The sequence below is a fragment of the Bufo gargarizans genome, chromosome 4, assembly GCF_014858855.1.
Source record: "Bufo gargarizans isolate SCDJY-AF-19 chromosome 4, ASM1485885v1, whole genome shotgun sequence".
Lineage (NCBI taxonomy): Eukaryota > Metazoa > Chordata > Amphibia > Anura > Bufonidae > Bufo > Bufo gargarizans.
Genome location: NC_058083.1, coordinates 298,098,703 through 298,118,887, shown reverse-complemented (window position 1 = coordinate 298,118,887; position 20,185 = coordinate 298,098,703).

Here is a 20,185-nt window from a genome sequence, read left to right as displayed (position 1 = left end):
ATTCGGACCCGAACAGCCTATCCGGTTCGAAGGGGAGCCCACAAAGGTTGAACTTGGACGCGTTATCAGCGATCCATGGTTTCAGCCAAAGTGGCCTGCGGGCAGCTGAAACTAGGGCCATAGTTTTGGCGGCCAGCTTCAACTGCATCTGGGTGGAATTGACCAGAAAGTCCATAGCCAGATTGGCTGACTTAAAGGCTGCCAGGATGTCATCTCTTGATACGCTCTGATCCATGTCCGTCTGGATTTGGTTGAGCCTGGAGCGTAAATAGGCGGCTACCTCCATGGCCGCAATTGAAGTTGTTGCGGAGGCAGCAGCCGCCGCCTAACTCCTTCTAAGGGTGCACTCTGCCCTCCGGTCTAGAGGGTCCTGCAGACTAGACCCATCGTCTGCAGGAACTAGAGTGCGCCGGGACAACTTGGCTATAGCCATGTCCACCTTGGGAACGGAACCCCATGATTCCACCAAGGGTTTAGCCATCGGGTACATAAGTTTGAATTTTCTGGTGAGTACTGGACCTTTCTCAGGCTTTCTCCACTCTGTGCGCATCACAGAGAGGAGGGTCTCATCCGCTCTAAAGACACGCTGTGTCCGTCCGGCGGGATCGGAAGACTCCCCCATGTCAACATCCTGGTCCCCCGACCTGATGGACTTGAGTAACTTCTGCGTCTTTTCTGGAGGGAAAAAGCAAGAAGTAAATTCTTGTTCCTCGGAAGAAGACCCCACAGAACAGGGGGTAGGTCTTTCGACCGGTGCGACCACCTCCATGGGAGTCTGAGAGGGACCTGGTAGCCTCTCATTAAGCAGCCGTACCACTCCCTTAATGGAATCATCCACGTATGTTTTTGTCCACTGGAACATCTCCTGCATCGTGGGTTCCGTGGATGCCGTGCGACAATTCTCACATCTGGAGTAAGGACAGCCGTCATCTAAGGGTGTTTTACATTCGTAACACGCCAAATGCTTCCTCTTGGCCCCAGCCTTCCGCTGATCCGGATCCTTAGGGAAGCCATAGTCTGTAATTGGAAAGAAAAAAACAGGTCATAACACCTACAATACCTGGAGGTGGAGAAACAAGACCTTATGGGGGCCCACCAGCACTAGAAGAAATTAGAGCTGTGAAAAAGAGGAACAACAAACCCCAAGCCAAGCAATATGAAAATATCTCAAGGCACAGGGACCTCTGGAGCTAACTTGTGAAAGCGACGCAACCAGAGCACTGACTGACAGGCTCTTGGGTGCTTTAAAGGAGGAAGCCCCGCCCCTTGGGTAGTTCCTTGATCTTAATTAGCCCAGCAAAATAACAGAGCCTATAATGGCTCAGCTGTTCTAAATGTCTCCCTAGATTTAATCCTGGGTCCCAGGATGTCTTTTATAAGGAGACAGTTAATAGAAATGGTGAGTTTTACAACCTCACCGCATCGCTCCGGAAAACCGGAAGTGACGTAGCGCACCCAGTGCGCGTCACTTCCGGAAGATGGCGGCGCCCATAGCGCCGCACACATGCGGTTGGAGAGACGGAACACCGCATGCTGAGATGGAAGAAGAGGGGAGGGGACACCCCCTTCCCCGACGGTACCCCAGCGACAAAAAATCGCCGCGATCAGGCCTAAAATAAAGGCACTGAAAGCAGGAAAAAAGCGATGCTTTAGCTTAAGGAAAAAAAGAGCCCCTAAGCACTCTTCAGCTCCCTGAGGGGGAGCGATACGCCAGTCCACCTGTCCAGAGGACAGAAAAAAACACGGTGGGCTGGGGGGTGATCTCCTCCTTTTCAGGGAGCTGAAGATCGTTTATAGGTTCTTGGGCTCATTAAAATTCCGCCGGTCCTACCAGTCCACAGGAGCAGTTAACCCCATCTGTGCTGCTGGTAGGACGTAAGGGAACTCATGATTTCCACTAGTATTGATGTGTTTGATGTGCGTGTGATGTGATTTTAGTTGGCCAAATACACTGAGTAAAGGTTTGGGGAACAATAGGCCTAAACCTTTGTACCAGGTAAAGAAAGAATCTTGTCCCATTGACCATGATAAGGTATGAATGATAAGAAAAGAAAAAGAGACAGCATATGAGACACTGGGGGATTTATTAAAACTGCTGCAACAAGGAAATGGCTTAGTTGCCCCTAGTAACCAATCAGATTCCAACTTTCATTTTCCAGAGTTCCTTTGAAAAATAAAAGGATCATTCTGATTGGTTACTAGAAGCAACTAAGTCAACTTTCATTCTCACTAGTTTTGATAAACATCCCCCAGTGTGTATATGAAAAGGCCTAATAATGACAGGAGTCAGATAGCAATGGTAACCAGATGCAGTAGACTGGTTACAGGGAGTTGTCTCTTGGTTGAGGAGCGCTGACTGGAAAAAGGTGTCAGTGTGAGGACTGGTTACAGAGACATTTTGCCAAAAAGTGACTACAGTTAACAAGGCAGACTCTGAAGAGGGCTGGTGATACAAATGGGAACACAATTTAAAGGAAAGAGACATGCATTACTGAAGAAGTTAATACTATTTATTTATATATGTTAGGCCCAATTCACGCGTCCGTAACGTGTTTTGTGGATTCGCGGATTCGAAGACCACATATCGCCGGCACTAATAGAATATGCCTGTTCTTGTCCGCATTTGCGAACAAGAATAGGACAAATGAATTATTTTTTTTTGAACGAAAATGCGGACCCGGAAGTGCGGGTTCGCATTTTCTGGGCCGGGCCGCACTTCGTGCAGCCCCAATGAAATGGGTCCGCAATTCTGTTCCGCAAACAGTCCAAACACATTGCGATATTTGTGCGCTCGGCCGAGCACCCGAGTATAATGGAAGTTAATGGGAGACAACCAGCAACCCCCTGCTCGGATGAGGGGAGGGTGCCTGGTTCATAGAAAAAGGTCTGAAAGTGATGGAAACACCTCTGAAATCGATCAGGAACTGCAGGGGGACCATGTCTGGATGCATCTTGGACTCCAATATCGCTGCTGGGAACCATGTTGTACGCCACTTTTACAGATCGACAAAAAAAAGCCCAAAACCCTGCCCAACCAAAAGAAATAAACCTTTTTAGAGGAAAAATTGTTAGGAAACATTTTTTCCTGTATATTTAATTGTATATACAGTGTAAGTGCTGCCAAAAATTACTAGGTTACTAGAGGCACTCCGATACAACCTGTATATCACATAAAGGAGGGCCTCATTCACATTGGGTAACAATTGTTCAGGTACACTGCTACACTCCTAAAGCCTATGCACTAAGTGAAAGGGCTGCCAAATATTACAAGGAACTGGCACTCCAATACACCCTATCTTACACATAAAGGAGGGCATCATGCACACCCATAAAAAATTATCCTTGTTGGCCTGCTAGTGACCTTCCAAAACATTCGGAGCAAGGGCATGCTAGTGACCCTATAAAATATTAGGGGCGAGTGCCTGCTGCTGAGCTGACCTTCTAAAACATTATATGTGAGGGCCTGCTGTTCAGCTGACACTCTAAAACATTATATGTGAGGGCCTTCAGGTGATCAGACCGCATATAACATTAGAGGTGAGGGTGTGAAGGTAAGCGAACCCTATAAAACATTGTAGTGAGGGCCTACAGGTGAGCAGACCGTATAAAACATTAGAGGTGAGGGCCTACCGGTGAGCAGACCATATAAAACATTGGAGGTGAAGGCCTGAAGGTGAGAAGATCCTATAAAACATTGTAGTGAGGGCCTACAGATGAGCAGACTGTATAAAACATTAGAGGTGAGGGCCTATCGGTGAGCAGACTGTATAAAACATTGGAGATGAGGACCTGAAGGTGAGAAGATCCTATAAGACATTGTAGTGAGGGCCTATAGGTGAGAAGACCGTATAAAACATTAGAAGTGAGGGCCTACCGTTGAGCAGACCGTATAAAACATTGGAGGTGAAGGCCTGAAGGTGAGCGGACCCTATAAAACATTGTAGTTGGGGCCTACAGGTGAGCAGACCGTATAAAACATCAGAGGTGACAGGTGAGGGCCTACCGGTGAGCAGACCGTATAAAACATTTGATGTGCCCAAAACTAGCTAAATGTGTCCCAAATACAAATAATTCTCTGCTGGAATACTGTATATATACGGTTGCGGCCTAAACACACACACACAGATGTGCCTAAAACTAGTTAAATTTGTCCCAAATAAAATGTATTCTCTGCTGGAATACTGTATATAACGTTTGTGGATTGAACGCACACACATATGTGCCCCAAAGTAGATAAATCTGTCCCAAATACAAATAATTCTCTGCTGGAATACTGTATATATACGGTTGCGGCCTAAACACACACACAGATGTGCCTAAAACTAGTTAAATTTGTCCCAAATAAAATGTATTCTCTGCTGGAATACTGTATATAACGTTTGTGGATTGAACGCACACACATATGTGCCCCAAAGTAGATAAATCTGTCCCAAATACAAATAATTCTCTGCTGGAATACTGAATATAACGTTTGTGGATTGAACACACACACAGATGTGCCCAAAAGTAATTAAATGTGTCCCAAACACAAATAATTCTCTGCTGGAATACTGTATATACGGTTGCGGCCTAAACGCACACACAGATGTGCCTAAAACTAGTTAAATTTGTCCCAAATAAAATTTATTCTCTGCTGGGATACTGAGTATAACGTTTGTGGATTGAACGCATACACAGATGTGCCCAAAAGTATGTCTGTAAATGTGTCCCAAATGCAAATAACTCTCTGCTGGAATACTGTATATACGGTTGCAGCCTAAACGCACACACAGATGGGCCCAAAACTAGCTAAATTTGCCCAAAATATAAATAATTCTCTACTGGAGTACTGAAAATAATGGTTGCAGATTGAACGCACACACAGATGTGGCACAAATTAGGTTAATTTCCACCGAAAGAAAATTTCTCTGATGGCGTGGTGTATATCTCACTAGCAGACACACTCTAGTGAATAAGCCCCTTTTTATAATGTCTGCTAAACACACTTTTTCTGATGGTGTACTGTAGATCTCACTAATATCAAATCTTTCTGTCTTTTAAATGTTTATGGATACTTAAAAAAGCGATTTTCCAGCCCTGCACTATCTATCCCTTCCTGAAGACACCTGTCCCTGATACTGCAGAATTTAACCCCTGGTTAAAAAAAAAATAAAAATGGTGCTGCACTGCTGTCAAACACACACTGCAGTCCTTAAGAACTGTTTGGTCTTTCAATAGCTTTTTTGGAGTTAAATCTGTGAATTTCCAGCAAACCGCTATCGGACTGCGTACTGTCTGCTCTCCCTGACGCTGAATGATCCGAGAGCGAGACATCAGCTCCTATATAAACTGGTATCACGTGTTGCGGTCAGCCAATCAGTGCAAGCAGTGGAGTAACTACCGGGGAAGCAGCTGCTTCGGCGCCCCAGCAGCGTGTGTGACAGTTTATTTTCAAGTTAGTTAAATATCGTGTTCAGGGCCCCTTCACAGCAGCCGCTAGTGTGATCTAATTTTACTGTCTGCTAAAGTCTCCTGGTCTGGGATTCGAACCCACAACCTCCAATCTATCAGTGAATCAGTGGCAAAGCATTTACCCTCACAGCCATAAAGGCTGCATTACAACTGACTGGGGGGAAAAAAAAAAAAAAATACATCTATACACATGACAGCTGCCCAAACACACCTAGCACTGCTATATCTGTATATGACAACTGTCCCTGCACACTCAGCTCTGCTATATCTCTATATATGACAGCTGCCCCAGCAAACCCAGCTCTACTACATCTATACACATGACAGCTGCCAAAACACAGCCAGCTCTGCTACATCTATACACATGACAGCTGCCCCCAACACACCAGGCACTGCTATATCTCTATATGACAGCTGTGCCAGCACACTCAGCTCTGTTATATCTCTATATATGACAGCTGCCCCAGCAAACCCAGCTCTACTACATCTATACACATGACAGCTGCCGAAACACAGCCAGCTCTGCTACATCTATACACATGACAGCTGCCCCCAACACACCAGCACTGCTATATATCTATATGACAGCTGTCCCAGCACACTCAGCTCTGCTATATCTCTATATATGACAGCTGCCCCAGCAAACCCAGCTCTACTACATCTATACACATGACAGATGCCTAAACACACCCAGCTCTGCTACATCTATACACATGACAGCGGCACCAGCACACTCAGCTCTGCTATATCTCTATATATGACAGCTGCCCCAGCAAACCCAGCTCTACTACATCTATACACATGACAGCTGCCAAAACACAGCCAGCTCTGCTACATCTATACACATGACAGCTGCCCCCAACACACCAGGCACTGCTATATCTCTATATGACAGCTGTCCCAGCACACTCAGCTCTGTTATATCTCTATATATGACAGCTGCCCCAGCAAACGCAGCTCTACTACATCTATACACATGACAGCTGCCGAAACACAGCCAGCTCTGCTACATCTATACACATGACAGCTGCCCCCAACACACCAGCACTGCTATATATCTATATGACAGCTGTCCCAGCACACTCAGCTCTGCTATATCTCTATATATGACAGCTGCCCCAGCAAACCCAGCTCTACTACATCTATACACATGACAGATGCCTAAACACACCCAGCTCTGCTACATCTATACACATGACAGCTGCACCAGCACACTCAGCTCTGCTATATCTCTATATATGACAGCAGCCCCAGCAAACCCAGCTCTACTACATCTATACATGACAGATGCCCAAACACACCCAGCTCTGCTACATCTATACACATGACAGCTGCACCAGCGCACTCAGCTCTACTATATCTCTATATATGACAACTGCCCCAGCAAACCCAGCTCTACTACATCTATACACATGACAGCTGCCCAAACACAGCCAGCTCTGCTACATCTATACACATGACAGCTGCCCCCAACACACCAGCACTGCTATATATCTATATGACAGCTGTCCCAGCACACTCAGCTCTGCTATATCTCTATATATGACAGCTGCCCCAGCAAACCCAGCTCTACTACATCTATACACATGACAGATGCCTAAACACACCCAGCTATGCTACATCGATACACATGACAGCTGCAACAGCACACTCAGCTCTGCTATATCTCTATATATGACAGCTGCCCCAGCAAACCCAGCTCTACTACATCTATACATGACAGATGCCCAAACACACCCAGCTCTGCTACATCTATACACATGACAGCTGCACCAGCACACTCAGCTCTACTATATCTCTATATATGACAACTGCCCCAGCAAACCCAGCTCTACTACATCTATACATGACAGATGCCCAAACACACCCAGCTCTGCTACATCTATACACATGACAGCTGCCCCCAACACACCAGCACTGCTATATATCTATATGACAGCTGTCCCAGCACACTCAGCTCTGCTATATCTCTATATATGACAGCTGCCCCAGCAAACCCAGCTCTACTACATCTATACACATGACAGATGCCTAAACACACCCAGCTCTGCTACATCTATACACATGACAGCTGCCCCAGCACACTCAGCTCTGCTATATCTCTATATATCTATCTACTGTATAGCAATACTTAGAGATATATAGATGTAGCAGGGCTGGTTGTGCTGGAGCAGCTATCATATATAGAGATATAGCAGGGCTGAGTGTGCTGGGGCAGCTGTCATATAGAGATATAGCAGTGCTGGGTGTGTTTGGGCAGCTGTCATGTGTATAGATGTAGCAGAGCTGGGTTTGCTGGGGCAGCTGTCATATATAGAGATATAGCAGGGCTGAGTGTGCTGGGACAGCTGTCATATAGAGATATAGCAGTGCTGGGTGTGTTTGGGCAGCTGTCATATGCATAGATGTAGCAGAGCTGGGTTTGCTGGGGCAGCTATCATATATAGAGATATAGCAGAGCTGAGTGTGCTGGAACAGCTGTCATATAGAGATATATCTGAGATACTGCTATATCTGTATATGACAGCTGTCTCAGCACATTCAGCTCTGCTACATCTCTATATATGAGCAGCTGCCATGTGTATAGATGTACACTTAGCCAGCTATAACAGTAGAAGTCTCATATTTTTTCAGTCAGCATCAAGGCAGCTCATATGGTCTAGTGGTTAGCTGCTCTGCCTCTGAAGCAGAAGGTGGTGGGTTCGAATCCCAGCACACTCTTTTCTGAAATACAAGCACTGAGTCCATATAAGGACATACGGCGGGACACAGGAAGAGGCTGCATCGCATCGCTGACATGGAGGTAAGTAGAAGTTTTTTTTTTGTTTTTTTTAATACCCGACTGTTACTGCCATGGGGGAGCGGAAGGCACCTGATACTGGCACATGGGGGGAGGGGGGTTGGCACCTGATACTGGCACCTGGGGGGGGGTGGGGGGTTGGCACCTGATACTGGCACATGGAGGGGGGGGGGGAGGCACCTGATACTGGCACATGGGGGGGAGTGGGGTTGGCACCTGATACTGGCATGGGGGGGGGGGGAGGGAGAGAGGCACCTGATACTGGCATGGGGGGGGGGAGGGAGAGAGGCACTTGATACTGGCACTTTTTTTGTGGTGGTGGGGGGGGGGGGAAAGATGGCACTATGATACTGGGACATAGGGGGGGGGGGAGGCACCTGATACTGGCACCTGGAGGGGAGAGGGGGGGTTGGCACTTGATACTGGCACATGGGGGGGAGGCACCTGATACTGGCACATGGGGAGGGGGGAGGGAGAGAGGCACTTGATATTGGCACTTTTTAGTGGGGGGGGAGATGGCACTATGATACTGGGACATGGGGGGGAGGAGAGAGGCACTTGATACTGGCATGTGGGGGGGGGGAGGTTGGCACTATGATACTGGCACATGGGGGGGAGAGGCACTTAATACTGGCACTTTTTTGCGGGGGAGATGGCACTATGATACTGGCACATGGGGGGAAGAGAGAGGCACTTGATACTGGCACATGGGGGGTGGGAAGGAGAGAGGCACTTGATACTGGCACATGGGGGGAGATGGCACTATGATACTGGGACATGTGGGGGGGGGAGAGGCACTTGATACTGGCACATGATGGGGGGCACTTACTGGCACATTATTGGGGGGCATTATGGGGGACACTAGGCCGGCAGCCTATCAGAGGCCGGACACTGAGGGGCATCTACTGGGGCACTATATATGGGGCATTTTATACTGGTACATTTTGGGGGGCACTAGCAGGAAGGGGGGAGAGGAGCACTATGGGGGAATTTACTGGGGGCACTATATAGGGGTATTTTATACTGGCACATTATGGGGGCACTATGGGGACATTAGCTCAACTGGGGGCATTACAAGGGGATATTATTTGCACTGTCACATTATAAGGAGAATTATTACTACTGGGGGGGGCATTATGATGGGTTTTATTACTGCCCCATGGTATGACCCCTAGTAGCAGCACCGGCCTCTCCCTGCTCTGCTATCCCTCTGCCCCTTCTCCAAATCCTTATTATGAAATCTTTCTCATTAGGATAAAACACAACATCAGCTCCGCCGAGCCCCCGGCCAAAGTGTGGAAGTGGTGTCCGAGATCCCCAAGGGCCAAGCCAAGTAACTGTAAGTGTTCATGTGGAGTATGTTTATGTTATGCACATATAGCCTACACTGTGCCCCACAATATACAGTATACCTCTACACTGTGCCCCACAATATACAGTATACCGCTACACTGTGCCCCACAATGTACAGTATACCTCTATACTGTGCCCCACAATGTACAGTATACCTCTATACTGTGCCCCACAATGTACAGTATACTGCTACACTGTGCCCCACAATATACAGTATACCTCTACACTGTGCCTCACAATATACAGTATACTGCTACTGTGCCACACAATATACAGTACACCTCTACACTGTGCCCCACAATATACAGTATACCTCTACACTGTGCCCCACAATATACAGTATACCGCTACACTGTGCCACACAATATACAGTATACCTCTACACTGTGCCTCACAATATACCGCTACACTGTGCCACACAATATACAGTATACCGCTACACTGTGCCTCACAATATACCTCAACACTGTGCCACACAATATACAGTATACCGCTACACTGTGCCTCACAATATACCTCTACACTGTGCCACACAATATACAGTATACCGCTACACTGTGCCACACAATATACAGTATACCTCTATACTGTGGCACACAATATACAGTATACCGCTACACTGTGCCAAAGGAGTGGGGTTTACACAGGAGGAGGGAGGTGCGAAGCGCGCTGAGGGGGGCCCTTACAAATATTTGCTGTGGGGCCCAGTCACTTCTAGTTACGCCCCTGAGTGCAAGGCTAATAGCTAACATGGCTATGGCAATTACACTGAAGGGAATTACTTACCTGAATGTTGATTGGCTGCTTAGGAGGCGCCAAACATGCGGGAAGGAGACTCGAGCAATGAGACGAGCACACGTGGTATTCGGCCGAGTACCGCCACGTGCCGAGCATAGCGATGCTCGAGGCGAACCAGTACTCGGCCGAGCATGCTCGCTCATCACTAGTAGCAGCATATCTGGAGACCTGTACCAAAAGTCTATATTAAAAAATTAGTGACTACAGATTTTTGGATATTTTAGATTTAAACTGTTAACTGGTAAATTATTTTAAGTGCTACCATGTATCCTTTCACTGTTCTAAACCGCCAGGAATTTTAGGTCTGAACATCCAACACAGCTTACTAAGAGAACATTGATTATTACTGGCAAACCCATTCACCCCTCTAGACAACCAGAGTAAGTATTATACCAGATATATATTTTACCAGAAATGCTATAATATATCCCAGTAAACTGTGAAACTGTAAATAACTACCCTGTAAACCATAAAAATGTGTGATATAGTAGAACATATCCAAGGCACGCAAAGAGAGATAAGTTGTTTTTATATATCTTCTATGGGAAGCAACACATTTGAAAATCATGGTTTTACTACCCTTGTGAATTGCAGTCTTCTGAATACCTGTCCCCATACACACTGAACTTTATATATCAGTAAAATCACAAAGCAAAAGAAAATATTTGGGCAACTTCCTTTCAGAATATTTGCTATAGATTACCAATGTATTAAAGCTTAGCACATGTCCTCTAATAACTGTGATGGGAGACAGGTGGCAATGTTAACAAACCACACACATAGACACGCCAACATCTGTTTTATGTACTCTTCCAATGCTTTAACGGACACTGTTGCTAACTTGTGTCAACTCATGATTCTTCCCAACGCAGATATTTTAAGAGCCCAAATACATTAACAAATGGATAATGTTTATATTTGAAACATATTCGTAGTTTAATATTAGGAATAAAGGATCTATCTGACAACATTAAAAGCTGTTGACGAGTCCAATAACTTTGTTGCCAACATCATTAAATAGAGGAAGAAGGGAAAAATACAATTTATTCACAGACTGGACTGTTTTCCAAACTCATAGACAGCATGTCAACATGTACATTAAATAGATTTATTTTCACGTTTTCGTTAAAAAAATAAATACAGTAATGCACTAAAAGATAAAATATCTAACAGCTATAAACACCTTTGGGGCACATTTTGCATTATTGGATAGAGTTGGCCTTGCGGTTCACCCGGCGGTCGTTTCGCAGCGAACTTTGCTCATTCGTGGTTTAACGAACATATGGCGATATCCACTGGTGCCATATTCTATTACATTGTGAAGAACTTTGACCCATGACACATCCATCAGGTGGGACAGGGCAGCCAATTGAGACGTTTCAGTACATGGACATACCCACTACCTTATAAATAAACCCGATCTGGCCGCCATTTTATATTCAGTCTTTTGCCAATGTAGGGAGAGGATGCTGTGTGGAGCAGGGACCGACTGTTAGGGACACCAAACGCTAGCTAATAGGGCCACAAAAGTCCTTTTAAGGACTGGTATAGGTGTGCTATCGATAGGTGTGACTTACTGAGGGTGTGATATACTTATAATATACTTTCTAACATAGAAAGTATATTATAGTGCATTTGTATTGTGCAGCAGTTGTGTGCGGTTCTGCTGCGATACTGCAGCTACACAGAGTGACAAACGCTATTGGAACAAATAATTTCTACTGGTGTGATATACCAGTTGCCCCCCCAAAAAAAGTGATTGAGGCAGGGGTGTTGTATACCATTAATATGCTTTCTATACAGTGCATTTCAGTACTGCAGCATTTGTTTGAAGTTTTGCTGCGATACCGCAGCTACAGATAGTGACAAACGCCATTGCAGCAAATAATTTCTACTGGTGTGATATACCAGTTGCCCCCCCAAAAAAGTGATTGAGGTAGGGGTGGTCTATACCAATAATATACTTTCTATATAGTGCATTTGGGTAGCACAGCATTTGTTTGCGGTTTTGCTGAGTTATCGTAGCTACACAGAGGGACAAACGCTATTAGAACAAATAATTTCTACTGGTGTTATTTACCAGCTGCCCCTCCCCCAAAGGTTATTGAGGCAGGGGTGTTACATACCAATAATATACTTTCTATATAGTGCATTTGGGTAGCGCAGCATTTGTTTGCGGTTTTGCTGAGTTATCGCAGTAACACAGAGTGACTAACGCTATTAGAACAAATAATTTCTACTGGGGTGATATACCAGTTTCCCCTAAAAAAAACCTGATTGAAGCAGGGGTGTTATATACCAATAATATACTTCAATGCCTTTGGGTAGTGCAGCATTTGTTTGCCGTTTTGCTGCGTTATCGCAGATACACAGAGTGACAAACGCTATTGGAACAAATAATTTCTACTGGTGTGATATACTAGTTTCCCCTTAAAAAACTGATTGAAGCAGGGGTGTTATATACCAATAATATACTTCCTATATACAGGGAGTGCAGAATTATTAGGCAAATGAGTATTTTGACCACATCATCCTCTTTATGCATGTTGTCTTACTCCAAGCTGTATAGGCTCGAAAGCCTACTACCAATTAAGCATATTAGGTGATGTGCATCTCTGTAATGAGAAGGGGTGTGGTCTAATTACATCAACACCCTATATCAGGTGTGCATAATTATTAGGCAACTTACTTTTCTTTGGCAAAATGGGTCAAAAGAAGGACTTGACAGGCTCAGAAAAGGCAAAAATAGTGAGATATCTTGCAGAGGGATGCAGCACTCTTAAAATTGCAAAGCTTCTGAAGCGTGATCATCGAACAATCAAGCGTTTCATTCAAAATAGTCAACAGGGTCGCAAGAAGCCTGTGGAAAAACCAAGGCGCAAAATAACTGCCCATGAACTGAGAAAAGTCAAGCGTGCAGCTGCCAAGATGCCACTTGCCACCAGTTTGGCCATATTTCAGAGCTGCAACATCACTGGAGTGCCCAAAAGCACAAGGTGTGCAATACTCAGAGACATGGCCAAGGTAAGAAAGGCTGAAAGACGACCACCACTGAACAAGACACACAAGCTGAAACGTCAAGACTGGGCCAAGAAATATCTCAAGACTGATTTTTCTAAGGTTTTATGGACTGATGAAATGAGAGTGAGTCTTGATGGGCCAGATGGATGGGCCCGTGGCTGGATTGGTAAAGGGCAGAGAGCTCCAGTCCGACTCAGACGCCAGCAAGGTGGAGGTGGAGTACTGGTTTGGACTGGTATCATCAAAGATGAGTTTGTGGGGCCTTTTCGGGTTGAGGATGGAGTCAAGCTCAACTCCCAGTCCTACTGCCAGTTTCTGGAAGACACCTTCTTCAAGCAGTGGTACAGGAAGAAGTCTGCATCCTTCAAGAAAAACATGATTTTCATGCAGGACAATGCTCCATCACACGCGTCCAAGTACTCCACAGCGTGGCTGGCAAGAAAGGGTATAAAAGAAGAAAATCTAATGACATGGCCTCCTTGTTCACCTGATCTGAACCCCATTGAGAACCTGTGGTCCATCATCAAATGTGAGATTTACAAGGAGGGAAAACAGTACACCTCTCTGAACAGTGTCTGGGAGGCTGTGGTTGCTGCTGCGCGCAATGTTGATGGTGAACAGATCAAAACACTGACAGAATCCATGGATGGCAGGCTTTTGAGTGTCCTTGCAAAGAAAGGTGGCTATATTGGTCACTGATTTGTTTTTGTTAATGTTGAGATGTTATATTGGTTTCACTAGTAAAAATAAATAATTGAAATGGGTATATATTTGTTTTTTGTTAAGTTGCCTAATAATTATGCACAGTAATAGTCACCTGCACACACAGATATCCCCCTAAAATAGCTAAAACTAAAAACAAACTAAAAACTACTTCCAAAAATATTCAGCTTTGATATTAATTAGTTTTTTGGGTTCATTGAGAACATGGTTGTTGTTCAATAATAAAATTAATCCTCAAAAATACAACTTGCCTAATAATTCTGCACTCCCTGTAGTGCATTTGGGTAGTGCAGCATTTGTTTGCGGTTTTTGCTGCGTTACCGATAGTGACAAACGCCATTGGAACAAATAATTTCTACTGGTGTGATATACCAGTTTCCCCCCCAAATAAGTGATTGAGGCAGGGGTGTTATATAACAATAATATACTTTCTATATATAGTGCATTTGGGTAGTGCAGCATTTGTTTGCAGTTTTGCCGAGTTATCGCAGCTACACAGAGTGACAAACGCTATTGGAACAAATAATTTCTACTGGTGTAATATACCAGTTGCCCCTCAAAAAAAACTGATTGAAGCAGGGGTGTAATATACCAATAATACACTTTCTATATAGTGCATTTGGGTAGCGCAGCATTTGTTTGAGGTTTTGCTGAGTTATCGCAGCTACACAGAGTGACAAACGCTATTGGAACAAATAATTTCTACTGGTGTGATATACCAGTTGCCTCCCCCCCCAAAAAAAAAAAGTGATTGAAGCAGGGGTGTTATTTACCAATAATATACTTTCTATATAGTGCATTTTGGTAGTACAGCATTTGTCTGCGGTTTTGCTGCTTTATCGCAACTACACAGAGTGACACGCTATTGGAACAAATAATTTCTACCGGTGTGATATACCAGTTTCCCCTAAAAAATAACTGATTGAAGCAGGGGTGTTATATACCAATAATATACTTCAATTCATTTGGGTAGTGCAGCATTTGTTTGCCGTTTTGCTGCGTTATAGCAGCTACACAGAGTGACAAACGCTATTGGAACAAATAATTTCTACTGGTGTGATATACCAGTTTCCCCTTAAAAAACTGATTGAAGCAGGGGTGTTATATGCCAATAATATACTTCCTATATAGTGCATTTGGGTAGTGCAGCATTTGTTTGCGGTTTTTGCTGCGTTACCGCAGCTACAGATAGTGGCAAACGCCATTGGAACAAATTATTTCTACTGGTGTGATATACTAGTTTCCCCCCCCAAATAAGTGATTGAGGCAGGGGTGTTATATAACAATAATATACTCTCTATATATAGTGCATTTGGGTAGCGCAGCCTTTGTTTGCAGTTATGCTGAGTTATCGCAGCTACACAGAGTGACAAACGCTATTGTAACAAATAATTTCTACTGGTGTGATATACCAGTTGCCCCCCCAAAAAAAATAACTTATTGAAGCACGGGTGTTATATACCAATAATATACTTTCTATATAGTGCATTTGGGTAGTGCAGCATTTGTTTGCGGTTTTGCTGCGTTATCGCAGCTACACAGAGTAACAAACTCTATTGGAACAAATAATTTCTACTGGTGTGATATACCAGTTGCCCCTCAAAAAAAACTGATTGAAGCAGGGGTGTAATATACCAATAATATACTTTCTATGTAGTGCATTTCGGTAGCGCAGCATTTGTTTGAGGTTTTGCTGAGTTATCACAGCTACACAGAGTGACAAACGCTATTGGAACAAATAATTTCTACTGGTGTGATATACCAGTTGCCCCCCCCCCCCCCCCAAAAAAAGTGATTGAAGCAGGGGTGTTATTTACCAATAATATACTTTCTATATAGTGCATTTTGGTAGTACAGCGGTTTTGCTGAGTTATCGCAGTAACACAGAGTGACAAACACTATTGGAACAAATAATTTCTACTGGTGTGATATACCAGTTTCCCCTCAAAAAATGTGATTCAGGCAGGAGTGCTATATACATTTTTCCACAAATACTGCTGTTCTATGGGGACTTTGGCACGGGTTCATTTTGTAAATGACTGGCAGAGGAAGAGGCAGGCCATTCCGCAGGGGTGGTAGGGTTCGGGCAGGTGCACCAGGCCAGAGCCTTAGTGGGAAGTTGCAGAAGGTGCGTGCGTTTATGTCAAAGGACACACCAGACTTAGTTGAGTGGCTCAGTCAGCCTTCCGATTCTGCACCCTCCTCATCCTCTCTATCTGCACCCTCTTCACTCTTTGCTGTGTGCACCCCTAAAGACCCCACCACCACCATAGCCCATCCGCTCCCATCCATTTCAAGACCTTCCCAAAGTGCAGCCATTGTTGGCATCGGATGACGAAAAGGAGGTATCAATGATTGACACCCAGCAATCTGACGACAGTACCCAGATCAGCCCAAGGAGGGTGGTCCCTGCTGTTGCTGCCTACTCCGAGATCTTTAATGTCAGTGGCAGTGAAGGTGACGATGATGACTGTCAATGGACGTCACGTGGGTGCCCACAAGAGAGGAAGAGTATGGGAGTTCAGAGGGAGAGACGGAGCAGCAGTTTTGGAGGAGAAGAAGGAGGAGCAGTTAGAACTTACAGCGCACAGGAAGCAAAAAGCAGACTGCTAATGTATCTGGAACGAGCCATCCACAATGCACGCTGGCACATGGCTCCACAGGGTGGGCTTTTATTAACGTGTCGCTGCTGCCAATAGTGTTGCCATCTGTAGCCTGTGCTGTCACCTAGGGACGACCGCCTTAAGAAGGCACCTAGCCTCCCATTAACAAGCCCAGTGAGAGCAATGCCATCAGAACCCACAAAGCCACATTCCTGGCGCTCCACGTCCTGCCTCTTCTCCTTTCTCCTCCCATTTGTCGTGCACTCCACCTTCCACCATGCCATCGTCGCGTTCATCTGGCAAAAGGCAGGCTTCCGTGGCCCAAACGTTCGAGCGTAAGATGATGATGCTGGATAACCCTCTTTCCCAATGGCTCACCGCTGGCTTGTCGGAACTGCTAGACTGCTAAACTGGTTGACTCGGAGGCCTTTAGAAAATTTGCAGCCATAGGCACACCGCAATGGAAGGTCCCCAGAAGGAAATATTTCTCCCAGAAAGGCATCCCGAAGCTATATGTGTCACGGGACGCTGGGGCGCTCACTTTCCTCAGCGCCACTGGTGTCCCGTTTCTATGCAGGAGCAAGGAGACGCACGGCGTCCTCGTCTCCTTGGTGATAGGGGGCGAGACGGTCCGGCTGCGCATGTCTCCTCCGTGCAGCCGGCATCCCCAGTTTACCCAGCAACCAGGCGGGGTCTGAGCACCGAGCTGGGCACTCAGTGCTCGACTGTACTTCCTGCTGCAGGTATTGTGACGCTGGCCACGTCACATGACCCTAGCTAGTCAATATTTAACAGGCAGCCTGCTGGCCACAGGTTGCCTGTTAATTCTAGGTTCCTGGCGATTTGTTGGACTACTGAATACTCACCTGATCCTGTTCCCTGACGATCCTCTGCCTGCTTCTCCTGTACTGCGTATACCTCCTGGTATTTTGACCTCGGCTCCCACCTGACTACTCTTTGCGGACTCCTCTGGTACTTCTCTACTCTCCTGGTATTTGACCTCGGCTTCTCCTGACCATTCTTTGCTTTATCCTCTGTACTGCGTAGCTCTCTTGGTTCTGACCTGGCCCGTTCCGTATTTTCTCTTGTCTGTCTTCCCTGCAAGTATCCTAAGTAAGGGACTGTCGTCCAGTTGTCCCCTGTCATCAGGACTTGTGAGGCAAGTAGGCAGGCCCAGGGGTGAGGGTGGAGCACAATGGTCACTATCCTTCCCCTTGTGTGTGTGAAGACGCGACCGTTACAATATGGCCACGTTCAGTGGCAAGTGAATGTATCCCTGGCACACAGTGTCAGTGCCAAGATACATCTGACCACAGGCACGTGGGTGAACCTTCTGACGGCTGCCAAGCATGCAACCCGTGGCACCCGTGTGGATTTGGTCTTACCACCACGGATTGCATGCAGGCCTGCCTCTTCTCCTCCTTCCACTCCATCCTCTGTCTCCTCCTCAGATGACTCCTACTTTTCCACTGCTACCGCTTCTTTCACTGCGCCCCCCAAGCTCCCCAGAACCTATTCAACGTGCCAAGGGATACTTTGTCATGCTGTGCTGCGGCTGTTGTGCCTGGAAGCCAAGAGCCAAACCAGTCCTGCACTCCTTTCAGTTTTGCGGCCACAGGTAAAACAGTGGCTAACCCCGCTCAATTTGACAGTTGGTAAAGTGGTGTGCGACAACGGTGCCAATCTGCTGAGCTAGCTGAAAAAGGGAAAAATGACACACGTGCCATGCATGGCACATGTCCTGAACTTAGACGTGCAGCAATTCGTTGCCAAATACCCTGGGGTCCAGGACGTCTTGCTGTAGGCCAAGAAAATCTCTGGCCATTTTAGAAGATCTTACACCGCCATGGCTCGCCTTGCTGATGTTCAGCGGCGACACCACCTGCCCGTCAGACGTCTGATTTGTGACTGCTCAACGCGCTGGAACTCCACCTTGTACAGTCAGGTCCATGAATATTGGGACATCGAGACAATTCTAAATTTTTGGGCTCTATACTCCACCACAATGGATTTGAAATGAAATGAACAAGATGTACTTTAACTGCAGAGTGTCAGCTTTAATTTGAGGGTATCTGCATCCAAATCAGATGAACGGTGTAGGAATTACAACAGTTTGCATATTTGCCTCCCACTTGTTAAGGGACCAAAAGTAATGGGACAATTGGCTTCTCAGCTGTTCCATGGCCAGGTGTCTGTTATTCCCTCATTATCCCAATTACAATGAGCAGATAAAAGGTCCAGAGTTCATTTCAAGTGTGCTATTTGCATTTGAAATCTGTTGCTGTCTACTCTCAAGATGAAATCCAAAGAGCTGTCACTATCAGTGAAGCAAGCCATCATTAGGCTGAAAAAAACAAAACAAACCCATCAGACAGATAGCAAAAACATTAGGCGTGGCCAAAACAACTGTTTGGAACATTCTTATAAAGAAGGAACGCACCGGTGAGCTCAGCAACACCAAAAGACCCAGAAGACCACGGAAAACAACTGTGGTGGATGATCGAATAATTATTTCCCTGGTGAAGAAAACACCCTTCACAACAGTTGGCCAGATCAAGAACACTCTCCAGGAGGTAGGTGTATGTGTGTCAAAGTCAACAATCTAGTGAAGACTTCACCAGAGTGAATACAGAGGGTTCACCACAAGATGTAAACTATTGGTGAGCCTCAAAAACAGGAAGGCCAGATTAGAGTTTGGCAAACAACATCTAAAAAAGCCTTCAAAGTTCTGGAACAACATCCTATGGACAGATGAGACCAAGATCAACTTGTAGCAGAGTGATGGGAAGAGAAGAGTATGGAGAAGGAAAGGAACTGCTCATGATCCTAAGCATACCACCTCATCAATGAAGCATGGTGGTGATGGTGTCATGGCGTGAGCATGTATGGCTGCCAATGGAACTGGTTCTCTTGTATTTATTGATGATGTGACTGCTGACAAAAGCAGCAGTATGAATTCTGAAGTGTTTTGGGCAGTATTATCAGCTCATATTCAGCCAAATGCTTCAGAACTCATTGGACTGCGCTTCACAGTGCAGATGGACAATGACCCAAAGCATACTGCAAAAGCAACCAAAGAGTTTTTTAAGGGAAAGAAGTGGAATCTTATGCAATGGCCAAGTCAGTCACCTGACCTGAAACCGATTGAGCATGCATTTCACTTGCTGAAGACAAAACTGAAGGAAAAATGCCACAAGAACAAACAGGAACTGAAAACATTTGCAGTAGAGGCCTGGCAGAGCATCACCAGGGATGAAACCCAGCGTCTGGTGATGTCTATGCGTTTCAGACTTCAGGCTGTAATTGACTGCAACCAAGTATTTAAAAGTGAAAGTTTGATTTATGATTATTATTCTGTCCCATTGCTTTTGGTCCCTTAACAAGTGGAAGGCACATATGCAAACTGTTGTAATTCCTACACCGTTCACCTGATTTG